Consider the following 15264-nt stretch of genomic DNA (forward strand, 5'->3'; position numbering starts at 1 on the left):
GTCATTCTCCTTCCACCTTTCCTGTCACTGGATCTCATGCAAAAATTCATGTTGCATTATGACAGAGCATGGTCATGGTCCTAAATCTTGATGTTAAATAGGTGAAGCTTATTTGTGTCTCTCCTTATTAGCACGTGGATGTGAATTCTGAAGAGGCCCATGTCCTCTCCCTGCCTATTCTGATTTCAATACAGATTATAATCTCTGCTGGTCTCACAGGGATGCTGTAAGACAAAGGCTTTTTTTGTCCTAGAAAAGAAGTTATGGAAGCTCATAATGTCTCCTTAGCGATACAGATCAGTCTGCAGTGACCATAAGGGATTTTCAAGGTATTCTGGATGAAGTGCTTTGAAGCAGTGAGGGACACCCTGCCCTCAACCTCAAAACTCGGGTGGTTCATGCAAGAGCAATTGGTTCATCTTTGAGGCAGTTCTTGTGCCCTGGGTTTTGGAAGCTCTTTTGGAGCAGTATGGATCGGGATGGTGAGAATGGGCAGCCCCTGTGCAGGATGCCCCAGATGTTGTTTGTGTCTCACGTGTTTGTTCATGCACAAGGAATTTCCAGAAGCAGCTTTCTGAGAGCCTGTGTCCCACAGCTGCCCTATGGATGTGGTTCAAGAACTGGCCCCTGTCACCCACGGCAGCTCCCACCACTGCTCCAGGTTTGGAACAGCCATGAGGATCCTGTCCCCTGAGGTCTTCACATCACTGCTTCTCCCATTTCATGTTCCTGTGTGATTCCAGGGCTTTGTGTGATCTGCAGGAGAGCTTCTGCCAGCCCTGCAGGGGTTTGCTAAAGCATGCAGTGACAGCAAGGCACCAACCCTTTGCAGGAGCAGCTCTAGCGATGGAGATGGAGTCAGCCCCATGGGTGCATGCAAGAGCAGCTCTTGTGAGGATTTCTCTTCTAGTCATTGCCAAAAAGCTTTTGCAACCAAACAGAAAACTTCACTGCTTTGAAGGGCAGAGGTTAAAGGTACTCAGAGTCGTCACGGAGCACAAAGGTGGAATCAGAGTCAGCCACGAGTAAAATACAGACTCCTGGGCCCACAGTGTAAGTGGTTCCTCACCACTAGTCACATAACAGCTTTGTTTTCTTCTCTCACACTTCTACAGCATATTGCATACGAGATTCCACTAAAGAAATGACATGACACAGTATCAGAGCTTTTTCTTTTTCCATCTCATAGCAAGAATATATAATAATCTCTCTGGGAAGCACGTCTCAGGCTATCTCCAGGAACAATAGATGCTTGTAAGGCATCCAGTGAAGTCAGAATAGCTGGAGGCTGTGAGTCACATCACAACTTCTTGTGCTTGCATAGCGTTTCGCTTGCAGACTGATCTGAGCAGGAGACAGGAAATAACCAGCTATATTTATTTTTAATTGGGTACTTCTCAAGTTGGTGTTTCCTTGAAAACCAGGACTTGCCTTTTTAATTGTCACACTGGGAAAGGCAGGATCATGGCATGCAAACAGGGGGGCGTCTGTGCATGCTTTTGCTCTTCGGAGCAGACCATGGGAGCAGAAGAGGAGTACTGGGAGTCTGGAGGAGGATTTCCATGACACTACAGGTGGGGTAAGAAGGAAGCAGCTTCTTGAGTAAGTGGTGTAAGTGGTGCCCCAGCTTGTGATACCAGATCATCACAGAACTCATGGGACCCAATTCCTGTTTCTCATGTCTGGGTTCAATTAGGGGGGGACCCTAACTTAAGATATACTTAAGATATATATTTAAGATATATTTTGCTACCTATCTAGGGTTTGCTTAGGCTGGCTTGGGAAATGAGATGGTGTCACCGTACCTCATTCAGGCTGGGATGAGGTCCCTGTGTTCTTCCCTACACTGTGGGCAAAATCACAGAAGTGTTATATATTGCTCCTAATTGTGTGTTGTGTGGACCTGGATTTGAGGAGGATGTAGCCAAGAGCTTATTTGTGTTTGCTTTTACCCTAAAAAAAAAACATTTTTAAGCTGTTTAAAACCATATCATAATGTACAGAACCGTACTTGCTGGCGAGTGTTTTCAGCATTCCCTATGAAAGAGTCATTTATGGTCATCTGAATTGCCTGGATTTGGTGTGAGGAGGAGGAACGGGGCTTTGTTTAATTCCAGGCCCTGTTTCTGACTGTGTGATTGTCACTCACATCCTCGGTGGCTGCTGTGTGCTACCAGGGCATAGGGGAGGGAGTGCAATAGGACACAGCCTTGACTAGAGGGGCAGGTAGCCACAGTTACGGTGTTTAAATCAAGACTTGGGTTGTGCTTTTTCCTTCACATGGTTTAAATTCATGGTTTAAAGCTGGGTATTACGCTTTGGTGTAGGGGGATAGGGTCTGTATTCTACTTGCCTGAGATGGTCAGTTGAAGTCTACTTTGCTACTAGTCTCGAGGAGGACGCATTCAATGGACTGAGCAGCAGAGCTGCTGAGGCAGAGCTGCTTCAACCCAGAGATTTTACCTTTGCAGTTTCTGTGATTTAAGAGAGTCTTTGAAAACTGGAGGAGTTACTGATAAAGAAAACCCCTTTTATCTCCTTCCCCCTCCCCTCATTGCATCCTTGTATACATACTCACTGTCCAAGTGTGAGCACACACACTTGGGCTAGGGAGTGCTGAGCTCCAGTGCCTTCTCCATCTGACTTTTTGGTTTGGAAGGGTTTTGTTTTGGTTGAGCTTTAGGGTATTTTGGGATATCAACTCTCTTTTCTGTCAAAATTCTTTCACTCAGGTTAAAGACACTGGAATATGCAGAGCAAAAGATAGTGAATATTTGAACCAAAACCTGCCCCTTGCTGCATAAGCACCCAATTATTCTCTCCTTGTCTGAGCTGATGAATATTTACCCCTTTCAGTCTCACTCCTTTTTTCTTGTCTGAGGCTTCCCCTTTCACTGTCACCCAAAACTAATTCACAGCCCCCTGCGAAAAGATCAGCAGGAAGCCAGGCATCTCTGCCCAGTCCATCTGTTTAGTGTGGTTTAGTTCATCTTGGGTCCGCTCCATCCCATAGCATAACCCCACATTTCCCACCTGCCTCTCTGAAGCCTGACTTTGTTCCAAGCTTCTTGCACAAGAAATAACCCATGCCTGAACCTCCTGCCCAGGCTTTCCTTCATGTGGTTTCAACCCCGTCCTGGCTCCAAAATCAGGCACCCAAGGATGCCCATGCCCTAGATCATCTCTCCGTAGTGGTACTCACCTTGTTCCCTTGTGCATCTCCTTGGAGAGCCTACAGCATCCTGTAGACAGCGTGAATGGGGCTTTTCATGCTTCTCCATCTTATTTCTCTCACTGTAGGGGTGGTTCAGGACCCCCCACCCATATTGCAGGGCTTTGGAGGAGAGAAACATTCCTTTGACCATCTGCATCCTCTTCTGTATCGAGAGTAACCCCTGAGCCCAGAAGGGAAACCAGCACTGCATTGCCCTTTTCTTTTCCTCTGATGAAAGATGTGGGGAAACAAAATGTTTTGGGTTGAAGAAAATGTTTCTTTGGCTCAAGAAAGTTTATTTTTTTCCTTGCTGAAAAAAGAGGGGGGGGGGTGGGGGGTATGGTTTTGGACCACTCAGACTGATTTTTTATTTTTTTTTCTGCTTTTTTTATGGTTCTGGCCACCTAACTGAAAATATCAATTATTGCCACAGCCACAGGCCCTCTGCCAAACTGCTGCTCCTGAGTAGTGCTCCAGTACAGCTTTATGGACTTGTTAACACAGCAGATTCAGCCTCTTGTTCGGCTTCTGTAAGCGATGGTTTGCTCTTCTTTATGGTCCCTCCGGCCTCCTCAGAGCACAGTGCTAATGCTCCCTGCACATCTGTTACCTGAGGGCTTTTAACCACTTGACCCAGCCACAACCCAGGCACTCCTCTTTCTGTTGGAGCTGCACCCTTCTCAGCCTTTGTGCTTGTTCTTGGTGTTGCCGTTGAATCATAGAACCATAGAATGGTTTGGGTTAGAAAGGACCATGAGATCATCCAGTCCAACCCCTGCAATGAGCAGGGACATCTTCAACCAGGTCAGGTTGCCCAGAACCACATCCAGCCTGGCCTGGGATGTCTCCAGGGATGGTTCATCCACCGCCTCTCTGGGCAACCTGTGCCAGTGTTTTACCACCCTCATTGTACAGAATTCCTTCCTCACATCCAGCCTGAATCTCCCTCTTTTAGGTTAAAACCATCACCCCTCGTCCTGTTGCAACAGGCTCTGCTAAAAAGTCTCTCCCCATCTTTTTTATAGGCCCCTTTTAAGAACTGAAAGGCCACAACAAGGTCTACCCAGAGCCTTCTCTTCTCCAGGTTGAACAACCCCAGCTCTGTCATCCCGTCTCCAGAGCAGAGCTGTTCCAGCCCTCTGATCGTTTTTGTGGCCTTTCTCTGGTCCCTCACCAACAAGTCCATGTCTTTCCTTGGAGCTTCCATAAAGCTTCTTCAAAGTGCTATAGAGGGAAGACCAACGCCATCAAGGCAGGTCCCAAGCATTTGGAGGTTCTTTAGACTATAACCCTTGTGGTCTTCGTGCCTACAGCTGGATTAATGCACAACTTTTTCCTCCCTGAGCAGGTGTGGCCTGACATCTGCAGACCTGGCCTTGGTGGTTTTGGACTGTTTTTGATGGCTATAACTCCAATTTGCCATAGGTTTTGAACCGCACACAAACCACGCACGATTTGGGAGCTGCAATCCTCAACCACCACCAAGGATGTGGAGCATGATATCCTGATGGAAAAATTACACGTTCTTTGACCAACACATGCTTATTCATGAAATCCATTGCTTCTGTTGTGTAGAAGTCAAGATGATGTTTGATTGCCTTCTCCATAGTATGGGTGGTGACACGTCACCCGTGCCACAGAAGTCACTAAAAATACCATTCCTGCCACTAGGATTCACCATGAGGTAATGCATGTTTTCCAGGAGTTTTTGTTCATGCTACACTTTAATGTATAATGCAGGGTTTTTATTCATTAGATAATAGATACTTCAGGTAATGAAAATTCATTCTGTGTAGCAGAAATACCAAGAAGTGGCTTCTTGTAACTGTTCAAGGGCTCAAAAGTGGATACTTGTATGCTTTCATGTTTGATTCTTGTTCCACATCACTTCAGAAGCATAATTTTTGTTGACAGAAAATTGGCCAGGCTTAATAAAACAAGGTATTTCTATATCAGCTTCTGGGTTTTTCCTAATGCGTTGTCATTTTAGGAGCTAATTGACTTCATAGGCAAGATACATGGGGACCAGATTTTCAAAGGCTTGTGGTGCTGTGAAAAGATAATCCATAGGAAACTTTCCTCCTTTAATACTAAGATTGATCAAGAGGCAGAGCACCACTGCATGCTATCTCAGAGAGAGAAATCACATAGTTAAACTCCTGGCTCATCGCCCTCCTGGCTGTCACACATGGGTGACACTAGAGCTGTTTTATCACTGTCTGGAGCATCTCAGAGCACCTTCTGGTGTGTGTAACAGGAAGCCAGAGACATGACCCACTTGACGTAGTTCCAGATCCCTTTAGAGGCTTTCTGCCTCCATCTCCATGGCAGCTGTATCATTTCTGATCCCGCTACCTCGAGAGGAACCAGAGCTCCAAGAGCTCAAGTCCCCGAACCCAAGGGAAACAGATGCACTCGTTCTTAGGATGTTACTGCCTCCCATTTTGTGTTGCAGAGAGTAGCAAATCACCCAAGAAGTCTTCAGAGCCAGGCTGTCAGAAGATATTATGTAAATCAGCAAATCACATGGGCTTGTATTTAGGGCAGGCGAGTGAAAAGAGAGAAGTGTTGAGCTGTGACGGAGTCTGAATGAAGTGCCTGACTTTGAGGCACAAGATTGTCAAGTGACTTGCTCACCCAGATGAGCTGCAAGATTGGAAGAAACCAATCATGTGTCAAACCTGAACTTTCCAAGATTAATTGCATAGGTATGCACACGCATACACAAAATCAGGACATATCAATACCTCGGCGCACACACATTTTACCCCTTGGGAAGCTATCCTGGGGATATTACTGCATGCTCCACAAAGTCAGGGATTGTTTCCATTTAAAGCCTCTCATGCACTCCTTCCCTTCTTATAGCATTCAAACTGCAGCCTTCTAGAGCAGTCTGGTAAAGCCTTGGAAAGGGAAGTGATGCTACTGCTTCTGCTTTCAGGAGACCCTGTATACCCACTGATTTACAGATTTATGGCACTCATGTTTTGCACTGCGTTTCTTGTTCATTATCAGAGACAGCACGATATTGATTACTGAAAGGACAGCCAATGCTCCCAGGCTAGCCCTTCCTCCTGGCTCTGCAGAGCAGAAGACCACTGCAATCTGTCCAGGTCTGCAGATAAAACCAGAACTGCATAGAGGTGACCCCAGTCTGAGATCCTCCATGGCTCTTCTCAGACTTGCTCAGCAGCTCTGGAAACATGTTTGGACAGAATGGGAGACCATTTCCACTCAAGCCCTGCTCAGCACTGGCTATGCAGAGTTATGTTTTCTTCAGGTAGCAGTCACTTGGCTAATTGTCTTACAAACAAGTAACCACAGCCATACGTTGCTGGTTAACGAGTGGAAAACCTGTTTCTGCTTCCCTTTGTAAATCGGAACATCTTAGACAATGTCCTGATAATATAGCCTGTCTTACAAATGTGCAGAGAGGCATATTTCTCTGTTTATGAAAAACAGGGCCCCTGCCTCCCAAATATTGCAGTGCTTGTGTGAAACATGGGTGAACAGGGGTGAAGAGCAGCAGTGTGAGGTCTAGAGCTACCAGGCGAAGGCGTGTGGAAGAGAAGTCATACAGGAGGCAATTGCAAGTATGGTACAGTAGTGTGGGTTCCTGCTGAATTACTGACCATAAACACCACAAAAAGCAGGGGCAGCATCTTCTTGCAGCATATCCCTGCTCTGATGAGTATGAGGAAGCTGCCTGTTCCCTGTTTCAGGAGGCCATCTATGCAGGAGTTCATATGGGTCCTAAGCGTTAACTGCTCTTCATCCACGGAGCTCTCCTCTCCTGGCCAGTCACCCACTTACTGCCTGCTGTACCTGCAGAGCTGGACACCCTGCTTGCAGCCCTGCAGACTGTCACGTCTTGAAGGTGTTGCCTTCCAATGGCTGATGCAGAAGGGGGATGAAGGGGTTGAATAGCAGCAGACTCCAAGAAGGGATGTAGATGGGCATGTTTCCTTGAAGGCATAGCTCCACAGATTCACATCATAATAATAACAATAATAATAATACCAGTGGGCTGGAAATACTGAATTTTGCATGTCAGCTTTCCCCAAAGATTTCCATGCATATATTTCAGTGAATTATGGCTTATTTATACATTCTGTAACTACTCAAGTTCACGGGCAGCACTTGACTTCCTGTGAACGATATAAACCTGCCCATACCCCCCAGTGCAATCTCTGAAGCAGTTTGTCAGTGTCTGCAAATGGAAATGGAGCAAATACTCCCCAAAGCCCTGCCGGCTCACTGTACTGTGGGGCAGTCAGCCCCATGGTAAGCACTCCTCAAAGGAGGGGAGGAAACTCCCCTTACACAAGCCTTGCTCACACCAGCTTCTGGCTGTCACTTCCTCTTGCCCTCAGCCCTCACTGCCCTCTGTAACCTGGAGCTAAGAAAGCACTCAGTCTGATAACACCAGCGAAGGTCAGAACATTTGGTTTAGCATTTTACTGGAAGAATAAGCAGCCTGGCTCTCTGGAGTGCCAGGGACGTGATCTAGTGGCCCGCACACACGACCGGCAGCTATAAATTCCTATATCTTAATCCCAGCACTGACAATTACTTCTCCCGTGACCTTGAGCAAATTGCTTAACCTTTCTGCTTCTGCCTTTCCCTGTTGTGAGGTTGGGAATCCTGCCCCACCAGGCTTTTGTGAGGGTTAATTATTTAATGTGTGTGCTGAAGTGTCCTTTTGCTGGGGTCTGATGTGTTCTGTGTTTGCTGCTGCTTGACCTCGTGTGGATGTTCAGAGCCTGATGAGGAAACCTCAGGCAGTAGTTTCGTCTCAAAAAGTGGTCATCCAACAAGCTTGGGGCAGGAAGAAGGAGTAAATGCAGAAGGCTAAGGGAGACCAGAGACCTGCCAGACTGTCTTTTCCCTAGGAAGTTCTGTAAGAGCTATTCCAGGGTGGAGGGAGAGGAGCGTGGACATCACCATCTGTTGATGCCTCAGACCATCAGGAGGATAAATCCCTTTTCTCTGCCTAATTGCCTGCTGCAGAAAGTGGGGCTGTGTCTTGGGGGTGGAATGTTGCTGCAGACGAGAAACATGGAATGTATGCTGCTTCTAGTTCAGGTCTGCAGACAAAAAGGAGCCCAAGATCTCTAAAGGAGCATGGAATCAGGACCTTCATGGCAGTTGTGCTCTGAAGAGGGGAAGAGAGAGAGAGAAGCAGCAGCATGTGCTCCAACTGCTTCACTTCTCTCCACACTTACATATCAATGTTACTTCATGTGCCATTAATGAGACTTCCTGGTCTACACCTTATCTCCCTTGTCAGAGTAAATTGAGTGTGAAGAATTCCAACAAAGCAGGGCTCCCATGATCCCAGCATTAACGAACTCAGCTTTGCTGAGACCTGAATTCAGAAAAGGGCTTCAGCATCCGCTTGAAGTTCAGCATGTGCCCAAGGGAGCTGCAGCCTGAGACAGCACCGTGCAAAGGGCAAGCCTCCAAGCTTGGGCTCCTCAACCCTCCAAACTCAGGTTAGTAGCTCTGCCCTGGCCAAATGGTTGTCTCCATCCCAGCAGCACTGCACGCCTGAACAAATAGATGGTGTGTGCCTTTCCTGGGTCACTGATCTGCAGCTTAAGGGGAAGTCGTTCATTTGGAACCCAGATTTTCCAGCTGAAGTGGCTATGTTTTGGCTTCCAAATCTGGTTGCTTGTATTTGAATTTTTAGGTAGGCAAAAGATCAGCTCTGAAAGCTTTGGTTCCAGGCAGAAACTACATTTCAAATAAGCCAGCCTGAGCAAACAGCACAGAAACATACTGCACTCAGAGCTGGGGAAGGGGAGAGCTATCAGAGCTGCTACCCAGCCCTTTCCTGTTCCTTGGGTCATATATGCTCAGTCTCACATTCCCAAACTTGAAGGACGTGAGCTGTGGAAGTCAAAAGCCTAAAAGACAGATGCATCACTGAAGGAAAAGGTCCCCACTCTCCAGGACACATCTAAAACTAGATCAATACTAGGTTTACATAAGGTCAGTTGAGTTGGAGACTCTCCCCTCCTCTAAAACCAACAGGATCTCGTTCCCTTTAAAGGTCCCATGATATGCACTGAAATAATAGTGTCTGGAGGTTTTGAATATTTTAGCTTTTGATGCTTGCCCAAATTTGGAAGAACAAATGAGTTCAAAACAGGAAGGAGGAAAACCCCCAAACTCCAGTGCTCACTTTTTCACTGGATCAAGAAAGGTTCGATTTGGTTTCTCTTTGAGGGGGGTTATTCAGCTGTACTTCTGGGTTTATTCCAGGTGGGTTTGTGCACTCCAAAATGGGCACTAACACAAGAAGTAGCATGGCACAAAATAATCTAAGCTTATGCCTTCAGAAATACGTGTTGCTCTAAAGATTCCTGCTGTGCAGAGGTCCGAGGTCTGCATAGATCTTCACTGGTGAACTCCTGCAGGAACAAATAGCAGGCAAAGGCACGAGTTGAACTGAGCGGCTTGTTACTGCTGCAAGGGGAATTCAGCCCCTGCTGCTGCCAATTAGAGGGCTAATTGAGAAGTGGATCCTTAACCCCTTCACAAAATGCTATCTCAAGGAAATTTCCTACTCCTCTCAATGGTGCTGTGATACAGAGGCAGGCAAAAGCTGTGCTAACAAAGGCTGCGATAGGCACCGGGAAGGGAAGTGCTGTTCAGGAAGGCAAGTATGATGCTTCCTTCAGTGTTTAGGTGAAGTTTAAAGAGCATATATGATTTGGCAGAAAACAAGAACTCGAGAGTCAGGGGCTTATGTCCCGAAGACCAGAAGTAAGTCACGTCTTAGACTGCTGAGTCTGTATTACTACAGATCTGGAGCATGGCATGATGGCCTTTTCCCATGGCAGAAGCATTTCAGGCTCTCCTTTGACGAGGCCTAAATTAATGTTATTTATTTAGAAACTCTTCCAGAGTGTCTGTTTAGTATTCAGCAACCCACCGTTGGCATCTTCCCTCTCCATCCACAGTCTCACCCCAAAAGCCAACTGAGCTGATTAGTTGTTAAGACCTAACACATAACCAGGACTCTCATATGAAATCTAAAGATTAAATGTGGATTGAATCTCGTTGCCCGCTGGTGGAACTTACACTGAAATTGTTTAAGCTTAAACTGGGGATGAATTTGGCTCGGAAGCATTAATTGGTTTGGGTAGCTTGCAGTTCTTTGCCTGAAAGACATTAAATACTCATTTATTTGTTGCAAAACAGTCATAAGTCAGGACCAGCATCTGGCATGGAAGGAAAGAAAAGCAAACTACTGAAAATTGCCAGGAAGCTGTAATCCTCAGGGAATTTTCTCCTATCTAAATTAGAACTAACCCAGTGGCAGAGGGTTACTTGGGGATATTTTAATAGGAAGGAGCAAAAAAGATCTTCCATTGTGATCAATCACAAGTTCCCTCTGCTCTGGGTAGAAGCATGATTGAATCCCAGGATAGGAACATATCCGAGCCGCCCCCCAAACCCGAGCCATCATTGTGCTTTTCAGAAGGGTTCCTTTGTTTCCCCAGCTACTTTTCCAAGTTTGTTGGCCAGACTCTGCACCTTTAGGCTGTGACTGACAACAGAAGTGCAGCAAAACAGTATGAAGAAAGAGGGTTTTCTCCTCGGATTCCTGACCTGAGCAGAAATAGGCAGTGCTGGCAATACTGCAAACCCCATCTTCCTTGAAAACTTGCCAGGCCACTTCTGCAGACTGTAGGCATTTGGGCAGTCCAGATGAACTCTGGATAACCACCCAGATTTTTGGGTTTGCCCATCACTAAAAATATCACAGACTGGAGGGCACTGTCTTGAGCTGAGTCTCCGAGCACTCTGCAGCTCACCCAGCCCTGGTTGAAGTGCTCATTATAACCTGGCAGGGAATGCAATCTGGGTTCCAAACTGTGGCTATTTTTAAAGTCATCTGGCCAGTTGGAGACTGAAAAGAAAACCAGAATGATCAATAATTTGCTGTTCTTGATGCGACATTTGCGAGCAGCGTCTGTAACAGCACGTACCTGTAGGTCAATGGCGTGCAGCAAAGCAACTGTTGAGAGTTGTACTTTTTCTGTAGCGTCCAAAATAATAGTAATAATGATTTTAAAAGCCTCCAAACTCTGTTACAAATTTTAGTTACCTCCTACTCGTGGCTTCCCACACACACCAGGAAACCAGCTAGCTTTCACAGCTGCTCTGCAGCAAGCTCTTCACAAGCACGAGTACGACCATACTTACTTTAAAGGAGGCTGGAGGTTTCCCTTGCAGATGACTTTACTATGTTTTCCTACCAGCCATAAGGCCAGAGATGTCAAGCCATATGGTGGGCATGTGCACCAGTGTGATCAGGTGAAACAATGGGAAGGAAGGCTGGCTGCATTTAATACATTTGGGAATCCCCTTCCCAGAGAAGCTTGTTGTTCCTAGACAGAGGAAAATCACCACACCATTAAAAGACCCAGTAAAAACAGTAGAACTGTTTTGCAAACCATTAAAGAGGAGTTTGCAAAGGTGGTAGTGGGTAGGCTGTTGTCAGGGACAGCCAGCTTGGGAAAGTACTGTTAAGGTGAGATCTGTATGCAGAGTGGGAGAGAGGAAGGGTGATGGGAGAGGTATGCTCATTGCAAAGATGACCCTGAAAAGCAAGCGAGCAGGGTGTGAAATCCAAAGAAAGCACAGTGAATAAGCTGAGAGTCAAGAATTACAGCAGTATCCCTTGTTTTAGAGTGTGAGGAAGGAGGGACCTGGGGACAGGGATTGCAAACCTCTTGGTATGTTTATTTTCTATCTGCGTGAAACAATAATGGATTATCTACGTTTAATAGGAGTTTATGACCCAGTGAGTGATATTTAAAGGACTCAATGATGCATTTAATAAGCAAACATCCTTCCTGATTAGTGCTCATTTGATCTCTTGAGGATAGAGCTCCCTCTGACTGAGGTTTTAAAGAAATGCCCTTGTCTCCCTTTAGCTCACGCCAGAGTCTGGGGATGCTGCAGACCTCAGGAATAGGATGAGAAATTAGTTTTGCCTGAGAACGTATGAACTATATGGTTTATACGTTTGTGGTTGCACCCTCATAGTGTGCTGTTAGAAGGATGCAGAAGTCGGAAAGCTGAAGTCCTGCTGGTTCTTCATTAAACTGATTTTTTCCTTTCTTTCAAGGCTCTTTGAGCATTTATGCTCAAAGCCATTTGCAAAGGTGAACAAAAGTGACCTCAAGTGACCTGTGTGATATTAGTGATTTAAATAAAAACATAAAAGGGATGACCTTGTGCCACTTGGCAGAGGCTCAGTTTCTCCTGTTCTGGGACTGCATTTTCACAAATAGACCAGCTCAGATTCTCAGCTCTTCACCTGATGGGCAAAGAAGAATCAGAGAGATAGAGCATTATTTCTGGCATTGATAATCCACTTCTACAGCGATTACTCCTTGTCCTTTATTTCTGGTCCCATATATAATCAGTGTCTCTGGCCACATCCCTTCCTTGGTATCTGTTGTGCTTTCTGGGATTCCTCCTAGGGAGAGGAAATCAGCCTTCACCTTAATCTTGCAAAGGTTTCTCTTTTCCAGTCTAACCCCCTCAAAACCTCTTAGATCAGTTCCAGTGAAAGGCCCGGGCGAATATCCCAGTTATCTATCCCACCACTGTCCAAACTTACAGGCAAGCATAAAATGACTGCTGCAGTCCGTGCATTGCATCATTTTTAACCTCCTGCTGTAGGAGCTCTGAAGGCAGGATTTGTACCAGGAGCTGATGAATGGTGGCTCTTTCCTTCCTGTTTACTCTGTGACAACCTTCCCAAGTTAATCACTGTTAGACAGACGTGCAAACAAATCTTTGCCCAACTCAGCAGCCTTATGTCCTCCTTTAACATGGGTTACTGTGGCACAGCAGATGAGGGAAAACACTGAGGTACTTCTCCAGGGTTTCCTACAAATTGCAGGGAGGGATTTACCACCCATAGCAGAGTAAAAACCAGCTCCCTCCTGTAGAAGCCTCTTGCCTGCATGCTGGCTTTGCTGCTCTTAACCGAGCTCCTTAGAGAGGAGTTTTATAGGCACAGGCATCAACATCACCCAGATCAGCCTTAATTTCATTAACCACTCCTCCACAATAAGGAGAAAAAGCTTCCTCCCTGTACCCCCCCATGCCTGCCCCTGCATCTCGAGGACCCTCTCTACCTCCATCAAGAACCCACCGGCCACAGCAGGAGCTTTCAGGTGCTTTATTCAGCATGGACCAGCCTCCACCATCCGCCCTCGCTTTGGTTCCCCAGAAGAGTCACAAAACTTTTGATGACCTTGTGTTCTGCTCCCAAAAAAAAGGTTAACAGCCTTTGGGGCTTTTCCTTTTCCCTTCCCCTTCAGAAAGGCAGCTTAGTTTCAGTGATAAAAATAAACAAGGCAATTGCAACGTCCCAATGGATCCAAGCCTGGTTTAACTCAGTAGAGGGGCACTTCACCCCGTTTCTTTTGTCAATTAGGCTTGCCACTGAAACCTGCACTTGAATGTCAATGCTTATTTTTATTTGGGCTTGATTTATTTCTAAGTTCATCCTTCTAAGTTTGCTTCTAAAGCTGATTCTTTACTGCATCGTAATAAAAACATGTTACAACCCATGGATCCCTACGAAAAAGGTACAGCAGTTTCTATCTTCTCACGCAAACCTTTTAAAAGCAGTTCGTATGAGAAGTCATTTGAGTCAGTATGAGATTCAGAGCAGCCCTGTGGAGAAGGACTTGGGGGTGCTGGTTGATGAGAAAATGAACACGAGCAGGCAGTGTGTGCTCACAGCCCAGAAAGCAACCGTATCCTGGGCTGCATCAAGAGGAGCGTGACCAGCAGGTCAAAGGAGGTGATCCTGCCCCTCTGCTCTTGTGAGACCCCACTTGCAGCACTGTGTGCAGTTCTGGTGTTCTCAGCATCAGAAGGACATGGAACTGTTGGAGCAAGTCCAGAGGAGGCCACGAGGATGCTCATGGGCTGGAGCACCTCCTGTATGGAGACAGGCTGAGAAAGTTGGGGCTGTTCAGCCTGGAGAAGAGAAGCTGCGTGGAGACCTCAGAGCAGCTTCCAGTGTCTGAAGGGGGCTACAAGGATGCTGGAGAGGGACTCTTCATCAGGGACTGTAGTGGTAGGACAAGGGGTGATGGGTTCAAACTGAAACAGGGAAAGTTTAGATTGGATATAAGGAGGAAATTCTTTCCTGTTAGGGTGGTGAGGCACTGGAATGGGTTGCCCAGGGAGGTTGTGAATGCTCCATCCCTGGCAGTGTTCAAGGCCAGGTTTGACGAAGCCTTGGGTGAGATGGTTTAGTGTGAGGTGTCCCTGCCCATGGCAGGGGGTTGGAACTGCATGATCTTAAGGTCCTTTCCAGCACAAACTATTCTATAATTCTATGATTTATGAATGTTGTTTGTATACACTGTTATTCTAATGCCCTGTAAATAATAACCTGTCTATTCTCCACAGCACGATCTGAAACTTTACATAGTAACAGCCATTCAGAGAATCAGCCCTGTCTGGTATGTGACAGATTGACACACACACAAATTCATTTTTACTTGAAATACCGAAATAAAAGTGCCTTCTGTACTTTCTGCAGAATATTGCACCTTGAAATGGGTCCAGTGGTTTCACTGTACCTGTGGATACATTTTCTGCTGCTCCTATTGCTTTAAAAGTGTTATTCATTCAGAAGGATTGATTTGGTGTTCTGTCCACATGGCTCAAAAGCTACCGTCTGTTCATCTGTTAATCTGTTTGGGCATCTTGCAATGATAGAGCTATAGAAACCACTTTTTGTTTCTGTCCAAGCAGTGACCAAACTAAAAACCATAAAAAAGGAACTGCTTGATCCTCGGGATCATATCCATAAAAATACCTGTACCACTGAGACGGCTGAAAGCACACATTTCTATATTCTGCCAGTGGTGTGCTAGAAGCACAGTGCATTTGTTTCTGCCTTATTAGTCGGATGCTGGGGCAGGGGAACCAGGAGGAGACCCTGCAGCAGCAGCAGAAGATGCTTTCTGTAAGATCATGACCTCCATTCCAGTGTCATT

The 15264-nt window shown here is 46.1% G+C and overlaps 1 long non-coding RNA gene across 1 annotated transcript; it reads left to right on the forward strand.

Moving 5' to 3' along the window:
- Positions 1-203: 203 nt before the first annotated feature.
- On the forward strand, positions 204-5169 carry LOC134162882 (uncharacterized). The gene is made up of 2 exons (XR_009964473.1): positions 204-1574; positions 3648-5169. It is a non-coding gene; the product is annotated as an uncharacterized LOC134162882 (long non-coding RNA).
- The last annotated feature ends 10095 nt before the right edge of the window (positions 5170-15264 follow it).

This window comes from Pezoporus occidentalis, unplaced genomic scaffold, assembly GCF_034315485.1.
Source record: "Pezoporus occidentalis ecotype Australia unplaced genomic scaffold, CSIRO_AGI_Poc_V1 ctg193, whole genome shotgun sequence".
Taxonomy (NCBI): domain Eukaryota; kingdom Metazoa; phylum Chordata; class Aves; order Psittaciformes; family Psittacidae; genus Pezoporus; species Pezoporus occidentalis.